This window comes from Ochotona curzoniae, unplaced genomic scaffold, assembly GCF_017591425.1.
Source record: "Ochotona curzoniae isolate NIBS_2020 unplaced genomic scaffold, NIBS_Ocur_1.0 contig_1346, whole genome shotgun sequence".
Taxonomy (NCBI): Eukaryota; Metazoa; Chordata; class Mammalia; order Lagomorpha; family Ochotonidae; genus Ochotona; species Ochotona curzoniae.
Genome location: NW_024465052.1, coordinates 180966 through 199956, shown reverse-complemented (window position 1 = coordinate 199956; position 18991 = coordinate 180966). Strand labels below are relative to the sequence as shown.

Sequence of the window (18991 nt, the reverse complement as noted above, 5' to 3'; positions counted from 1 at the left end):
TACTGTCATCACCTCCTGCCCATAGGACCTTTGTGGAGCAGTCAGCAGCAGGGAATGGGAGCACAGAGCTTATCCACATGTCCTCCAAGAAGTTCTCAGCCCTATCTGACATACCACTAACGTAGCCCTGGGCTCTATAATTCAAAAGGACCTGATAAAGTCTTTAAAAGTCTTACCATGCAAGAGGATCCAATCTCCAAGCTCCTCTTCTCCAGGCCACTCAGGTGCCAGCCCTCAGTCCTCCAATTCTAGGCTCCAGTAGTGCTACTGGAGGAACTGGGGCAGGGCCAAGGAGATGAGAGAAAAGGCTAGAGAGGTGAAAGAATGTGGCATCTCTGCAGCATAATGTCATGCTGAGTGATTTCAGATCTCCCAAAGAACTGAAGCAAACACATGGATTCTGGATTGACTGCCTAGAAAGGTTTATGTTCTCAGCAGCTCTGAGCAGCCTATGCTAGCTAGAAAAGCACACAACCAGACAGGTCCACACTCTAGCCCTGGGGTCCCAGTTCAACCCTGGAACAACCTAACCCTGTAAAAACACATACCCCACAAAGAAGCAAAGATAGACTGACACATAACCACAGTATCATAAGTTAGCTCTAACTAGATGTCATCAGGGAACAGTAGCAGAGTTCAGTGTGGAGAGGAACTCACATGTTCATGTATCATGTGGTGGGGTAGAGCTGTGTATGAGAACCTTAGAGGCCACTCACCTACATGCCTATCCCAAAGTCCTGGGTCTACTTGGGGGAGGAGATTGCAAGCAAGATTTGCTCTGCTCTATGGCACTGTTTTGGAATTTTAATCATGATGTCACAACATTTCCCCACCTCTAGTTTCTCAGTGGCTGTGATTTCACATAGTAATGCAGTGGAGCTGCACACAACCCCATTCCCTCAATACTGCTCACTTTTTTTCTTTAGGCCAACCCTGACAAATGTTCATAGCTCAAGTTTCAAGCACACACATGCACAAGTGCATGGACACATTCAAACAGGCACCCTTGTGTGCACAGACACAGACATTCATGCATGCATGCCACCTGCTGGCTTACATAATGTAACCACCTGCTGGTTTACATAATGTAACTGCTACAGTCTGCTTGCCAGCTCTCAGTGATTAGTGCTGGCTTGGAGATGTAACTGCAGGGGTTGTGAACATTCTTACCTCTGCATTTACCACCTTCCCCCACCAACCAGACAAAATACAAGACACTTCATCCAGGAGGCTTTGTTTCTTCTGTGGACACCAATTATATCTCAGGTGCTGCCTATTAGTATTTGTCTCTGAGTGATGACACTAAACACAGGATCAGGCATCTGGCTCTAAATAGCACCTCACAACTCTCTGAAACCAGATATTTTTGAATTAATTTCCTGCCAGCAGGCCCCAAGATCACATAGGGCTGAGGTGATAGTGGTCCTTAGCCAAAGAACCACTGGGGACAGTCTGGTGAGCAGTCTGTTTACTGTAAAGCTAGTAAAAGTAATATAGATTAGGCAAAAGGGTTGTCTCTGGCAGTCCTCCCACCCAACAATGACACTGTAGTTGGCTAAAAGGCATGTCTATCCCTTAAACCCTCCAAATCATGTCACAAATTATGTTCTTCATGCACACTTGGAAGCTGTGCATCAGGTCATGGGAAGGTAAGCCATGAATCACTCCCAGCAGGTAGCAGGCAGAGATCCAGGGATAATCTCTCACAAGCTATTCCCCCTGCCCTGGCAGCTTTGGGGACCACAATCTACAAGAATAAATTTTGGGGGTCTTATTAAGGAAATGCCTCCTGCATATCTTAGGCCACATAGTGATGTTTGTCACACCATAAGCATCTCATTGTTATTGATGAACAGTATGACACTCCAGTGAATCACTAGCATTTATAACAGCACAAGATTGGCTGTATTTTCAAATTTCATGCTGTAACTGCGAATACTTCTTTTTCAGTATGTGTATACACTGGAATGTAGTATGGGCATAAAACCCTGTGCTTACTTGATTTTGCACTATGTCCCAAATAGGTATTACTGACCCATGTAATAGACATGGATCTCAAATTCTGAGAAAAAAAAAATCCTACCACCTGATACATAATTGAAGCATCCTGCACAGTGTCTCCTATCATTCCCAGTGAGTGATTCACCCATGCTCATCTTATTTCTGAAGATTCCACCCTTGAAAACACTCAGATGTGCAGTGACATCCATTCCAGTAACATGAGCCTGGCTACACCCAAATGTTCCTATCAATTAATGATTTTCCTTGGAGCTCAGGAATAAGGCTGTATGGTTAATAAAAATGTTATACAGCCTGAAAAAAAATGTGTCTGCTGCAAAAATCATAAATAGAACATCAAGCTATATGACTCTACAATTTTTCCACTGGACGCCAGTCAGTTCCCAGCAAGCCATTATGCATTTCTCTAGTACAAAATTAATTGTCTATACAGGGACATAATTGCTATGCTTTCAGACCTGTGCCCAGGCTTACAAGAAAAAAAAAATCAGTGAAACCAGTGTTGAGAGCATTCTGTTTTGAGTACTAACAACTGATAGTGGAAAGTTTCCATATCCATTTATTACTTTTATTTCCTGTATGCCTTATCTGTATTTCCACATCTCACGTCCTTTCTAAACTTAATAGAAGTTACTGTGTCTGCACTATTACATATGATTGTTTAATTATATTCCAATCTTCACTTTATATGTGGCTCAATGAAGTTGGGAGAAACACTGACATTGGGAATTACTACATCAACTTGACATATGGAATTCATCATTTTTAATTCTTCTCTCTACAATTTTCGAAATGAAAACTACTGCTTGGGCCTGGCACAGTAGCTTAGTGGCTTAAGTACCCCACTTGCATGACAATCCCATATCAGTGCTTGTTCCTAACCCAATTGCTCCATTTCCCTTCCATCTCCCTGTTTGTGGCCTGGAGAAACAGTCAAAGACAGTCATTAGGACGCTGCACCTGCAGAAGATACCCAGAAGCTCCTGGATCGTGGCTATGAATTGGCTCAGCTCCAGCCATTGTGGTCACTTGGGGAGTGAACCAGTGGATGGAAGATCTTTCTCTGTCTCTCCTCTCTGTAAACCTGACTTTCAAATAAACAAATTCTTTTTTTTTTTTTTTTGGTCAAAGAGGTGCTTTATTACTTTCCAACAGCTCTCACACTTTCTTGCCTGATGCCTTTGGAGCAGACGCCTTCTGGCCCTTCTGGGCCTTGGCAGGTGCAGCTGTTTTCGGGGCCACCACCTTATGGGGCAGGGCCTTCGGGGCCGCCGCCTTCTTGCCTGCAGTGGCCACCTTCTTTGCTGGAGCCTTAGCAGCGGCCGCCACAGCCCCCTTAGCAACAGGTGCTTTTTTAGGAGAAGCTTTCAGCAGAGCTGCCCTTGAAGCTTCTTAACTTCATTCTTGATTATTCTGTTTCTCATCTTCTTTGCCTTCATGACTTTAAAGCGGTCAAAATCAGTCATCTTTGCTTTCCTTTCTCTGGCTTCAATCTTCTTGGCCATCTCGTGGCTGCCCATTTTGCATTGATATCAGCCTTCTCCCAGGCCTTCCAGACATACTTCTGGTGGGCACTGTATGGGAACTTGAGGATAAAATCCATCAGCTTCATGCATTTGAAAGGCATGGCCTGCCTTCTGACCCGCGTGCAGGGCCCATCCACCAAAGCCCTGTTCTGATCAATGACATCTACAATCGCGACCAGCTTCCCGGCATGAGGCCCAAAGGAGACGTAGGCCACACGGCTGACCTCCACATAGGAGGAAGGCTGTGAGGGAGCGTCCAGTGAGAGAGGGATAGAGCGCTACAGAAGCAGCAAAGAGGAACAGCAAAAAACCACAGGGAGAGGTGCGTGAAGTTCCCTGGACAGTGTGGAGCCAAAAAGATCCACACAACTCGGAAGAACAACGAGAACGAGACAAAACAAAAGGTAGAGAAGCCGACATCCAGCTCTAGACCTGCTGAGTCACCTTTGAAAGTGGCCGACAGGAGACGCAGCTGACCCAGAGACAAGGAAACCGGGAGGGATCGTCACCGGCAGAGGTCTTCAACAGCAGCAGAAGCAGACTGCAACACCCGGAGGTTCGGTGAGCCAGGGAAGGGTTAACAGCCTCTGCATTCCGGGGACTGGGCGCAAATCCCAACCCCCTGGGGTGCTCCTTCTGCCCTTCCCCCTACAGGGGCTGCAGAAGCTCCAGCCTCTGAGAATACAGGGCAAGCGCCTTGAAACTGCCAGGTCTGTGCCTTGGGAGCAGCGCACAGTGGTCTTGGGGGCTGAGAAGACACGGGGGAAAGCGCCCCAGATATTCCTGCGCTGAGTGGGCCAGTGCATCTCAGTGCGCAGAGGCTGCCGGTGAGGGTCTGGAATCCCCCACACCCTGATACCCTGTGGGTGGGCGACAGCACCAGGAGGACTCTGAACGCCGCTCTGGGCGGGCTGGGCGGTCCGGCCTGCAGCAACCGCCTCCGCAGCGCAGGAGTCAGGAGGGCTCTGAGCTGGGAAGTGTAGCGCTGTGTGTCCCTGACACGCAGGTGCCACTCCCATAGTGTGAATTGCCCACTCCTCGCCTCCCACCCCGCAGTTCTGAGTGTGGGCGACCCACCAGGAGAGCTCTGAAAACTCCTGCGCCACACTGGCACTGTGCGAAACCGCCGAGAAGTCATTTTAACAGGGAGCCTGGGTCACTCCTCCACTAAGGGCCTGTGTGGGGGAGCCACACCGGGGTGGCTCTGAACACCCACACACCACGAATGGTGGAATCACTGCACAAGAGCCACGCCCAGAAAGTGCCTCACCCACAGTCCCGTGTGTGGGAGACACACCAGGCGGGCTCTGAAAAACCCTGCAGTCCCTGACACGGAGAACACAGGGAGAAAGCACATAAAACCTTCTACGTCCTGTGAATTCCCATGCAGGGGGCACGCCCAGAGAGCGCCTCCATCCCTCCACGCCCTGGGGTGTCACACCTGTAGAAGAGGTGCCCAGAGTGTGCCTGGAATCCACAGGGCCCCCAAGGTGGTGCCCTACAGTCCCGGGCCTTGAGAACGCACCAACGGTGCCGTGAAAATTACCACGCCCTGCAACACCACACCTGCAGGCTCCAACCTCTACAGGAAAGCACCTAACGACCCCTCAACAAACGGGTCCATTGGCCTCACCAAAATACACCAACGCAATGGGAAAAACCACCAGAAAAAGTTGTGCTCCAGATGAAAGAGCCAGCACGCCACCAAACAAGGGCCAAAAGCCATTATTAATATCGGAGATGTGAGGTGAAGACATGGAAGTGTTACCAGACAAGGAATTTTAAAAAATAGTGCTAAAATTTATCAGAGACGTGGACACGAAGCGGGAAGACTTCAGGAACCGCATAATCGCTGAAATACAACAAATCAAAACAAAACTGGATGCCAAAGATCATATAATTGAAAGCCTGATCAACAGAATAAATGCGGCAGAGGAAAGGATCTCTGAAACAGAAGACATACAAAATGAAGGTGCCCAGTGAATTAAACAGCTGGAGACAAGCCTCAGCGAAACTAATAAAATGATGCAAGAAATAAAGGATTACCTTAGAAAATTGAATATTCGGATCATTGGCCTCCCCGAGGGAGTAGAAAAAGAATCAGGAATGCAAGCAGTGCTTGACGAAATTATACAGGAAAACTTCCAAAACACTTGGAACACGAATCCACCCCGCATACAGGATGGACAGAGAACTCCCAACAGACATGATCCAAAGAGATCTTCACCCAGACACACGGTGCTCAAGTTCTACTCCAATGAAGACAAAGAAGGAATCCTGAGACAAGTACGAAGTAGAGAAAAGATCACATACAGGGGAAAACCCATCAGAATCACTGCTGACTTCTCCGAAGAGACCCTACAAGCAAGGAAAGAATGGACAAAGATCTTCCAAGTCCTGAAACAAAACAACTGTCAACCAAGAATAATCTACCCAGCAAAGATCTCATTTGTACATGAGAATGAAATCAGATACTTCAATAGCAAAGAAAAACTAGAAGAATATGTTTACACAAAACCAGCTCTGCAAAGCCTCCTTAGAAATGCGCTAGTCCCGGATAAAAAGGAGGCAAACCACAAACAAAGTTGGCAAATAAGAAGGTCTCCAAACTAAAGCCCGCACAAACAAGGCAATTACACAGACAACAACACACACAAAACACAATCGCATGGCAGGGCAAAATTGCAACCTCTCAATTCTAACTCTCACACAAATAGTCTAAATTCACCAATCAAAAGACAGAGATTAATAGAATGGATCATCAAACAAGACCCAACCATCTGTTGCCTACAAGAAACACATCTAACCAGAAAGGATGCAAAGAAACTGAAAGTGAAGGGATGGAAAAAGATATTTCACGCCAATAGACGAGAAAAAAATGCTGGGGTAGCTATCCTAATTTCAGACGAGATAGATTTCAATCTAACTAACATCAAAAGAGACAGGGAAGGCCATTTTATACTGGTGAAAGGAATGATCCATCAAGAAGCAATCACCATCATTAATGTTTATGCAACAAATCTTAATGCACCTAGTTACGTAAAGCAATTACTTACAGACTTAAGGGAAGACATAGATACCCGCACAATTCTTGTAGGCGATCTCAACACGCCTTTAACACCAATGGACCGGTCTACGAAACAAAAACTCAACAAAGAAACAACAGAGCTCACACAAACAATAGAACAACTGGACTTAGTAGACATATATAGAACTTTTTATCCTAAGGCCACAGACTATACATTCTTCTCAGCGGTGCATGGAACCTTCTCCAGAATCGACCACATGATAGGACATAAAGCGAATCTAAATAACTTCCAAAACATTAGTATCATACCATGTACCCTCTCAGACCACCATGGGATGAAACTGGAAATCAACAACTCAAAACTCCCCAGGAAGTATAGGCACTCTTGGAAATTGAACAATATGCTATTAAACGAACAATGGGTCAGAGAAGAAATTAAAGATGAGATCAAAAAATTTATGGAAATCAATGAAAACTCTGATACAACATTCCAAAACTTGTGGGACACCGCCAAAGCAGTGCTACGAGGTAGATTCATCGCAATCGGAGCCCATGTCAAGGCCCAAGAAAGACGCCAAATACAGGAACTAACCACACACCTCCAGGATCTGGAAAAACAGCAGCAGAAGAGTCCCACGCACAATAGGAAACAAGAAATCATCAAAACAAGGGAGGAGATAAACCAAATAGAAATCAAAAAAACTATACATAAAATCAACAAATCAAAAAGTTGGTTTTTTGAGAAAATAAACAAAATAGACACTCCACTGGCCCGATTGACCAAAAAAAAAAACAAGAAAAAGTGAGAATCAATAGCATTAAAGATGACAAAGGCAACATAACAACAGACACTGCAATCATTAAGAAAATAATTAGAAATTACTACAAAGAACTGTACTCCCACAAATTTGAGGACCACCAAGAAATAGAAAAGTTCTTGGACTCCCACCACTTACCAAAACTCAGTCCGGAGGCAACTGCAGAATTAAATAAACCTATAACCGAGGTAGAGATTGAAACAGTCATCAAGGATCTCCCAACGAAAAAAAGCCCAGGCCCAGATGGCTTCACCACAGAATTCTACAAAACATTCCGAACAGAACTAACCCCAATCCTCTACAAGCTCTTCAAAACAATAGAGAAGGAAGCAACCCTTCCAAACTCACTCTATGAAGCCAACATCACCTTAATCCCAAAACCGGACAGAGAACCGTCAGAGAAGGAAAACTACAGACCTATTTCTCTGATGAACATTGATGCTAAAATTCTCAACAAAATCCTAGCCAATAGAATTCAAAAAATCATCAGACAGATCATTCATCCGGATCAAGTAGGATTCATCCCTGGAATGCAGGGATGATTCAACATTTGGAAATCCATAAATGTTATAAACCACATCCAAAAACTGCAAAACAAGAACCACATAATAGTTTCAATAGATGCAGAAAAAGCTTTCGACAAAATCCAACACCTCTTCATGCTAAAAACTCTAGCCAAAGTAGGCATAGATGGGAAAATCCACAACATAATCAAAGCAATTTATGAAAAACCCAACGCCAGTATCATACTGAATGGAGAAAAGCTAGAACCCTTCCCATTGAGATCTGGAACAAGACAAGGATGCCCGCTATCACCACTGCTATTCAACATAGTCCTAGAGGTACTTGCAGAGGCCATAAGACAAGAAAAAGAAATCAAAGGCATACGTATAGGAAACGAAGAAGTCAAGCTTTCACTATATGCAGATGACATAATCCTATACATAGAAAAACCAGGAGACTCAATACAGAAACTACTAGAACTTATACGAGAGTTTGGCAGAGTGGCAGGGTACAAAATTAATGAACGAAAATCAACAGCCATAGTGTACGCAAATAACACCAAGATGGAAGAAGATCTAACCAACAGGATACCATTCAAAACAGCAGAGAGAAGTATGAAGTATTTGGGAATAAATCTAACCAAAAGCGTAGGACACCTATTCGAAGAAAACTACAAACTATTTAAAAAGGAAATTGAACAAGACCTCAAAAGATGAAATAATATCCCATGCTCCTGGATAGGCAAAATCAATATCATTAAAATGTCTATACTACCACAAGCTATATACATTTTCAACGCAATTCCAATCAAATTGCCCAAAACATTCTTCATGGAACTGGATACAATGATTCAAAAGTTCATCTGGAAACACAAAAAACCACGAATAGCTAGAACCATCCTAAAAAAAACAAGAAGTTAGCAGGGGGAATCACAATCCCGGACCTCTGGACATACTATAGAGCAGTGGTTATCAAAACAGCCTGGTACTGGCACAAAGACAGGAAGGAAGATCAATGGAATAGAATAGAAGCACCAAAAGGGAACCCACACAGATACAGCCAATTAATCTTCGACAAAAAGACCAATGACAGTCCAAGCAAGTGGGAAGGCCTCTTTAGTAAATGTTGTTGGGACAACTGGCTGATAGCCTGTAGAAACAACAAGATAGACCCACATCTATCACCATACACTAAGATCCAATCTACATGGATAAAAGACCTAAACCTACATCCAGAAACCTTCAAACTCTTGCAAGAAAATGTAGGAAATACCCTGCAAGACCTAGGAGTAGGTACCGACTTTCTAAGAAGGACACCAAAAGCAATAGCAGTTGAGGACAGAATAAACAAATGGGACCTCATCAAACTAAGAAGTTTCTGCACAGCAAGGGAAACAATCAACAAAGTAAAAAAGCAACCCACAGAGTGGGAGAAGATCTTTGCACACTATATAGGCGATAGGGGGCTAATTTCCAGGATATACAAAGAACTTCAAAACAACCAAAAAACCAAAACAAACAAGCCACTCAAGAAATGGGCACGGGAAATGGGCAAGCATTTCACAAAGGAACAAGTCCAAATGGCAAACAAACATATGAAAAAATGTTCCAGCTCCCTGGCAATAAGGGAAATCCAAATTAAAACATCAATGAGGTACCACCTAACACCAGTTAGATTGGCCCACATAAAGAAGAACACCAACGACGCTTGCTGGCGAGGATGCAGGGAAAAGGGAACCCTACTCCACTGCTGGTGGAGCTGCAAATTGGTACAGCCTTTATGGAAATCAGTCTGGAGAACACTCAAACAACTCAAAATCTGCATACCATATGACCCAGCAATAGCACTCCTAGGAATATATCCAAAACACCTGTTTTACGACAAACCAACATGCATCCCTATGTTCATTGCAGCACAATCAGTAATTGCAAAAACATGGAAGCAACCGAAATGCCCATCAGCAGAAGATTGGATAAGAAAGCTTTGGTTCATCTACTCCATGGAATACTACTCAGCTATTAAAAAAAAACAAAATGCAGTTCTTTGTGGCTAAATGGGCCCAACTGGAAACTATAATGCTAAGGGAAATGAGCGAATCCCAAAAGGTTAGATACCACATGTTTGCCTTGATTTAACTTGTAATTTTTGTTTGGTTGTTGGTGCTTTTTTGAACCTGTCATTGACACTGTCTCAACCCAGATGTTTCGAAGAATGGAACTTGCATTATTTTTAACATATTGTTTACCCAATACTATGTCAATTAATTCCATAACGTTGTATATTGATACTGAGGTTTTGATGGGGCTTTTAACTGACCGGATCTTTACTCTGTTAGCCCTATCTTCAGACCAGAGAAGGTCTCCCCAAGAGGCCACTGAACTTATCTGGACAATAAGACGCTGGACTTTATGCTAAATATGTGTTTGCAAGGAACGAATCTCAACTGAACTTGAACTGTGGTTATGCAGCAAGGTGGAGGAATCCACCATGGGGGGAGGGGTATGGGAGGGGTGGGGGGAATCCCCAGTGCCTATAAAACTGTATCACATAATACAATGTTAGCAACAATAAAAAAAAAAAAGAAAACTATGCCACATCAAAAAAAAAAAAAAAAGAAAAGAAAGAAAGAAAAGAAAAACCTAAGGCTTTTTTTTTTTTTTAACTTTCTCCTTTCTTCTTTGTCCCTGTTCCTTTCTCTCCTTTACCTGGTTGAGCCTTTATGATGACCTAGAGCCTGAATCTGCCCAGCATCCCAGGAGGTGCTTAAGGCCAGAAATCTACAAGCTAAAGTAGTTGTCCCAATCTACAGTGAAGGGCCTGGGGCTGGAGTTGTGCCTATTCAAGCAAGTCAGTTGAAGATCTCAAATTCCTCCTCAAAAGGCAAAAAGTCAACTATAACCATCACTTTTTCTATGTTAAGGCTGTGGCACCTTAAGGCAGACAAGTTTCACTAACTTCATGATTCTATCTGGAAGTTGCTGTTCTCTGGAAGCTGACACTAATCTTAAACAATCAAACAAAAAAAGTGTACCATGGATTTAGATAATTTTTCCTACACTTAACAACAGCCTCTACTGCAAGTGTCCAAGTATGTAGATACTCTGTCTAAAATAATCATGGATAATTGACAGGCTTAATAATATCTTTCCACCATAGTGGATAGCCAGGGGTCTGACTCTTGTGTTCTAGGCAGGCTGCACTTATGGTTGATACCATGTCAGTCTGAGAGCTGCCAGCCAGGGGCTTAATGCTGGCACTCTAGAAAATGGCTGGATCTGTACTGAGACAACAATCTTAGAGTGGGTATATCAAGAGGCCTCAGAAGTAATAGGGAGGTGGTGTACACAGTTTCCCAAAATGATGACAGTGGGTAGGCAAGAGCCTGTTGCTGGGGCTTAGCCAGGCCAAACCCATGGCACACCAAAGCACCAGTCTGCGAGCAGGCAGGCTTAATGCTTGCGTTGAAGTTCTAGGCTAACCATATACTGATTACTTATATTTGTAGGCTGGAAGGGGCCAGGCTGAGGCCTCAGAAGTACTAGGTTGTAACTGCAGCATGCAGAAGCACTGGTCTTGAAGATGGAAATTCAAGGACTTTATGGGTCCTTGCCAGACTGCATCACTTTGCACCAAACTGCACCTCTGGAAATGTCCTAGAAGGAACAGAAAATCTCTAGTCTCAAGGACCAAAGAATTCGGTGTGTGTCTTGGCATTGGAAAACACACTACAGGTTGTGCCACTGTGCAAACCAGTTGAGGTTCTTGGATGCCACTTTAAATGACAGAGTAAGGTCAGTAGCTTATTAGAGTGACTAAGATGATATGGTGATCATAGCCACCAATAACAGCCACACTTCATGTGGTTTGTGGCATGAATTCATTATATATGGAGAGATTTCTGAACCCAGGACTTGTAAGGTCTAAATCTCTAATAAGCAAGAAGCAGCTGCAAGAGATTAAATGAAACCATATCTTTGAACAACTTATATGAACAGCAGTTGAAAATCTCAGGAGGGAATGAAAAGACACAGGCAGATAGCAAGCTTAGGCACACTAATTGGAGGCCATCTCTCTTCCTCCCAATATAATACAGCTTGCCTACGGGTCAATCATATACCCTTCCCAAAGTTTTACCCACATTTGGGGAGCCATGCAATTGGGTCAGATGGCATGGGAGTGTGATGAGTACTCCTCATCGGTTAGTAAGGCTATGAGGAGTTTCTGGCTGTGTGGCAAGGCCTGGCAGAATGTATCTGGTCATCTCATTGCTGCCTCACCCCATTGTATGGACACTTAATCACCTCTCTGAAGTTTCATAGAATTCTCTTGAGGGTGTTGTTGCTATTTTTCTACAAATGTGAAATGATACCAGTAACTGGTATAACACCTCAAACTGATCAATCATGTTATGATAAAAACATCTTTACCAACATAAGACAATGACACACAGCTAAAAGTATACAATAGTAAAATTGATCTCACAATGTCTCCGAACATCCTGTCATGTGTCCACCATTGTCCTAAACTTGCCCTGATATAAGTAATGTTTTCCATAAGAAACAGCTTGATAACATCTTGGGACAGATGGCAACCATGAAGGTACAAAGAGTTTGTTTACCATTTGCCTCGAACTGTTACAACACATGATATGATTTCTCATTTTGGTTTCTCACTGCAGAAAGCAGAAACTATATGGGGCATCTTCTAAAGGGAGACAAATGTGAACCCTCTCCCCCCCCCCAACAGCTTAAAATGTCTACCTTATACTGGCACTTATATTTAGGGGGGAAAAGTTTATAAAAACTTCTAACTTATGTTGGCATTCAAATTTAGAGAAAGAAAACGGTATATAAAAGTAAAAGAAAGTTTCCTGCAAAGGCCCTCTGTGGATTGTCTGAGTTGCTCTGATCCCTTTCACAGTCCTTTAACAAAAGAACAAAAAACAATTGAATCAACACTAGGTGAAGTGGTGGCAATTAATAAATGATTGATTAGAGGATTTAATAACAATGAAAAGACAGAGGACAGAACTAGTCAATCAACCACCTCAGCTATATGTTGGCAATGAAAAACTGGGCAAATTGAGATTCTATGATGGACTATGTCAGTCAATGGATTCTTCCACGACCTCATCATGCTTGGAGTGGCAAGATTGGCAGCAATTCAGAACTGTTGAACTATCAAAACCACTTGAGCACGACCCTCGGAGCATGCCCTATATCCAGGACCTGGGAAGGGTGGAAGATTGGGTGGGGCTTCTCCCTTAAAGTCCCATTTTACATCAGATATACGAAGGAAACAATAAAAAAAAAAAGGCAAAGAAAAAAACGTCAGGAAGCAGCCTAACAACATCAATGAAAAAGAATATATGTTATATGCTTTTATAAATTTCTTTCATTTATGATCTTTTAACTCTGTACTCTTGATATTTTAAGCAATATTAGTTAGTTTGTGTTTAGTGAAAATTGATTTTGAATATAAGTAAACCACTTGTCACTATGTAACCGTATGTGCTGCCACCGTGGAGTTCCTGGCTTTAGCCAGGTCAGTGAGGGTTTGAATGAGTACTAGCTTGCTGAAAATATTTTCTCTGAAGTAAAATAATGATAAGGCTTTTAGGATTGATTTTATAATCATTCTTTTACAATAAAGTTAAAATAAAACAATGGCATGTTATGCAAAAGCTTGTGATGATTTGTGTATAAACAAAGAAGGCAACTTTTCTGAGTTGTCCATTATGAGCATCACACCATAGTGGTCCACATCTCATCTCTTTTTATTGTCTCACTGATCCATGCATCCTTTACAAGCTCTTAAGTCAGTTGGAGCTGGTCTCCGGTACTCACACTCATCTGGGATTGGAGAGTGGTTTCATGTAACCACTGCCCTTCCCAGGCTCATGAGAAGCCAGGCAATGGAGAGGGTCACTCTCTGTCACTGTGGGTACAAGATAAAAGTAAAGACATCTTTCTTGTGCATTTTCCTCTCTGCCTACTGTAACCTTGAATGTTATTTCTCTGATCTCATCAAATTTTAACCAAACTTGCAGAAAAAAAATTAGTCAAGTTCTAAAGCATTCTTTATATGTCTGAGTGCTTATATGAGTGAGCAGTACACATTTAGTACATATTTACTCACTGACCTTAAAAATAGTTTCTGGCATAAACTTGACTATGTTACCTCATTTGGGCTACTTTTCAACAAAATATGCATAACAATTTATTTCATTTAAAATGCTTATCCTATGGATCAGTTTAATCACAGATTTAAGGTAAAATAATTGAATGATTTTACAACTCTTTTAGAGCTCAGCTTTCCCTAAGCAAATAAAACTCAATATAGAAGAGAATACTTGAAACATAACCAAAAATGTACAAATTCATTGCTCAATAAAACAGTTGAAAAACCTAAGAAAATCCTTGTATAAAATATCTATTACATGACACCTTCTCTTTACTTGGGAGAATTTAAATATATTAGAAGAAACAGAGATAAAAAACTGGGTAAGAATTGATTACATGTTGAACAGGTGTAATTAAATTCAACACAAAACAAATAAAAATGCATTAGGAAAGTCATTTAAAGAATTTTTAAAAAGATTCTGAAAACAAACAAAACTTTTTATAAACTATTAACATGAAAACATGCTTAACTCTATGGTATGTAAATTCTAGCTTCATTGATGTATGCCTTTGTTGGTTATAATCGATTTTTAGATAATATCAAGAATGTTCTTTTTCTAATCATGGTAAATCTAATTCCATGTAGGATTCATCTTTCATAAACCTTGAAAAAGCACTCTAATAATCTTTCAGTTGTTTGTTCTATACTGATTCTATTTTATTTACTCTATAGTATATCTCCTTTATCAAATTACTACCTATTACTATTTAGACAGAACACATCTCTCATACCTCAGTATTCAATACTTATGACATTCTCAAGCATGTGGCATCATTTACACTTCTCTCTCCACTCTTTTTGGATTTTTCATTTTACATTTAAAAAAACAGGGAGTGTCAGTGATGGTCTAGCACGCTAATACTCTGCCTGCAGTCCAGCATCTTATGACAATTGGAATCCAACCTGCTACATTTCATGTTTAACTCCCTACTTATGGCCTAGGTAAGAAGGAGATGGCTGCAATTTTTAGGCCACTGTACACACATGGGAAAGCTGGAGGGGGCTTCTTGTTTTCAACTGAATCAGCTATGGCCATGGCAGCCATCTGGAGAGTGAACTGATGGATGGAGGATGTCTCTGCCCCTCCTGTCAATCTGTCTTTCAAATAAAACATTAAAAATAATCCAACATATCTAAATTAAGATGAAAAGATAAAAATATTGAGTTTTATCTATAATTATTTTAAAAATTATTGATGTTTGGAGGAATTAAGTGAAAAAACAGGGAGATTTTTTTATCTTATGGGCCCAGCACAGTAGTCAAGTGGCTAAAGTCCTCGTGTTTCATACTGGGATCCCATATGGGTTCCAATTTGTATCCCTCCTGCTCCACTTCCCTACCAGCTCCCTGCTTGTGTCCAGGAAAAGCAGCCACGGATGGCCCAAGGCTTTGGTATCCTGCACCCTCACAGGAGACCCAAAAGAAGCTCCTGGCTCTGGACTTTGCATTGCTCAGCCCTGGCCAGATGTTGTGGCCATGTGGGGAGTGAAGCAGCAAATGGAAGACTTTCTCTCTGTTTCTCCTTCTCTCTGTATATCTGACTTTCCAAATTAAAAAAAAAAATTTTTTTTAGCTTTTAACTTACTTAATACCTTCTTAAATATTACACTCAAGAACAAAACCAATAATGTTTTATGACATAGAAATAGTTTGAAAAATTAGATAACAGCAATTGCACATGAAAAAAAGACAAAATAGGGAGATTTAGAGTAAGTCTCTGTTGCTCCTATACAGGGGATGGAAAGATACAGAAAGTGGATCCATTACTTTTGAAACTTGTTCCAACCCATGGTTATTAAAGCAGGATCTATAACCCGAATACATAATCACTATTTTATCTCAACCCTCACAAATCCCTTCATATATTCTATTCCACCTTCCTAGGAGGCAATAAAAAAAAAATCAAAGGACATTAGAATGCTATCAGAGTGATTGGGAATGTTTGAAAAAGGGAACTGCAAAACATTAAATAAATTTCACTGCAATGTAGTTTCTGAAGTGTGTTCCTAGGGAAGACCTTGGCCAGTATCCGGTCAGTATCAATATCAGAGGGATCACAGCTAGGGACTCATATAAGAAGGCTGGTGGAAATCACTCAGAAGTACACAAACCTCATTATCTAATTTAAGGCATTGATAATATGTTACATGATACATTCTACAGAAAAAGATGCCTCTCTTGTACTCGATGTTCAGCATTTTGGAACCTGATAGGGTCATGCCTCAAAATAGTAAGCAATAAAAACAATCAAGGCTGTCATAGATGGGACCATGCCAATGTGCTTAATACTAAATATTTGATTTACCTCAACATAAGTCACGATGCCCACACTTAAATTAACATTTTTAATTCATTTGTACATGGAATTATAATAAAGACAGAAGCAGAGAGGCATCTTTATTCCAATGATTCAAATCCCAAGTGATTGCAACAACAGTAGTTGAGCTGGTGTGAAGCCAGAAGACAGGAGTTAGATCAGAAGTGAATCAGCTAGGACATGAACCAGTGGTGCCCTAGGTTACCACAGTAGGGTAACCAGAAACTTACCCTACTATGCCATAGGGCTGCATCTGATGTTCATCGACATAGTTGAAAGAGTTTAGGCATAGGCTGGCATCCATTGGCAAGAAATTTGCTTTGGGAAGCCATTGTGCATGAAATCAGTGTGACCATGAGCAGTAGTTATGGCAGCTGATATTTAAAATCCAGTGGCAATTACCACATCCCCAAACTTGATGCCAAACAATTTTTATGACATTTGCATATAACTCTAAAAGTATATAATGATTAGACAAGGGCGAAAAGTGATCCAATTTGCCAGAAGTCACAAATGACTCCCTCCTCGCTCTGAACAAAACATCAGTCCTGCAAAACAGGGTGATTAGCATTACAATTCCCACATGCATCAATTGATATTTTTGAGTTCATATTAATCTGCAATAGAATATTGGCAAATTAACACTATAAAAAAAGCTATTCTAGATAACTGCATAAATTCTATATGAAACTCAAAACAAGTGTTATATGGAGAATATTTATTTTCAAAATTAAAATGTGAAAGCAGAACTTATTTACAACAAAATGAGATCAAGCACAGATTCCATCTCAAATATTTTAGCAAAACATAGCCTTGTTCTAAAATGTGACACACCTCATGTTTATTATTTGGCAATTGCTGAGATTTTCAAAGTGTTTTCCACATCTTACTGCAATTTAATAATGGGTTCTATCTGTAATCTTACTAATACCTGTTTTGGATTTTATAAGATTTGACTGTGACAGCAGCTTTGTTGAAGCTACTGTTTTTGTTTACATGCCATTGTTTTTCTGCACTTCACAAGATCTGCAGAGGATTGACTTCAGGATAATAATTTTTCTTTTAGTCAATAGGATATTTTTTACGCCTTCCTGTGGATATGTTACAGAACTGCAAACCCATGTCAGTTTTTTGATTTCTATTGCAATCATTGTTTTTTTCTATGAGTTTTTCAACACTTCGTCAGTCATGTGACTTAGATTATACAATAACTGTCTGCTAGCAAAAAGATTTTCCATACTCATCATACTGAAAAAAGTTTTTCCCTTGTGTGAACTCTGTGATGATTGTTTAGGTCTTTTTTATGGCAAAATGCTTTCCCACACTCAATACATTCATACGGTTTTTCCCCTGTGTGGATTCTCTGATGTCTAATTTGGGATGACTTCTTACAAAAAGCTTTCCCACACTCACTACATTTATAAGGTTTTTCCCCTGTGTGAATTCTCTTATGATTAATGAGATCAGACTTCTGACAAAAAGTTTTTCCACACTCAATACATTTATAAGGTTTTTCCCCTGTGTGAATTCTCTGATGTGTAATTTGGGATGACTTTCGACAAAAAGCTTTTCCACACTCACTACATTTATAAGGTTTTTCCCCTGTGTGAATTCTCTTATGTTTAATGAGATCAGACTGCTGGAAAAAGGCTTTTCCACACTCACTACACTTATAAGGTTTTTCCCCTGTGTGAATTCTCTGATGAATGATTAGGTGTGACTTCTGACAAAAAGCTTTTCCACACTCACTACATTTATAAAGTTTTTCCCCTGTGTGGATTCTCTGATGTGTAATTTGGGATGACTTTCGACAAAAAGCTTTCCCACACTCACTACATTTATAAGGTTTTTCCCCTGTGTGAATTCTCTTATGTTTAATGAGACCAGACTGCTGGCAAAAAGCTTTTCCACACTCACTACATTTATAAGGTTTTTCCCCTGTGTGAATTCTCTGATGTTTAATGAGACCAGTCTGCTGGCAAAAAGCTTTTCCACACTGACTACATTTATAAGGTTTTTCCCCTGTGTGAATTCTCTTATGTTTAATGAGATCAGACTGCTGGAAAAAGGCTTTTCCACACTCACTACACTTATAAGGTTTTTCCCCTGTGTGAATTCTCTGATGAATGATTAGGTATGACTTCTGACAAAAAGTTTTTCCACACTCAATACATTTATAAGGTTTTTCCCCTGTGTGAATTCTCTGATGTGTAATTTGGGATGACTTTCGACAAAAAGCTTTCCCACACTCACTACATTTATAAGGTTTTTCCCCTGTGTGAATTCTCTTATGTTTAATGAGACCAGACTGCTGGCAAAAAGCTTTTCCACACTCACTACATTTATAAGGTTTTTCCCATGTGTGAATTCTCTGATGCACAATGAGACCATAATTCCAGCAAAAGGCTTTTCCACACTCACTACACTTATAAGGTTTTTCCCCTGTGTGAATTCTCTTATGTTTAATGAGAACAGACTGCTGGCAAAAAGCTTTTCCACACTCACTACATTTATAAGGTTTTTCCCCTGTGTGAATTCTCTGATGTTTAATGAGATCAGACTGCTGGCAAAATGCTTTCCCACACTCAATACATTC

The 18991-nt window shown here is 41.0% G+C and overlaps 1 pseudogene; it reads right to left on the bottom strand.

Annotated features, from left to right (window-relative positions):
* Window positions 1–3143: 3143 nt before the first annotated feature.
* LOC121146865 lies at window positions 3144–16297 on the bottom strand (annotated as a pseudogene).
* Between the last annotated feature and the right edge of the window lie 2694 nt (window positions 16298–18991).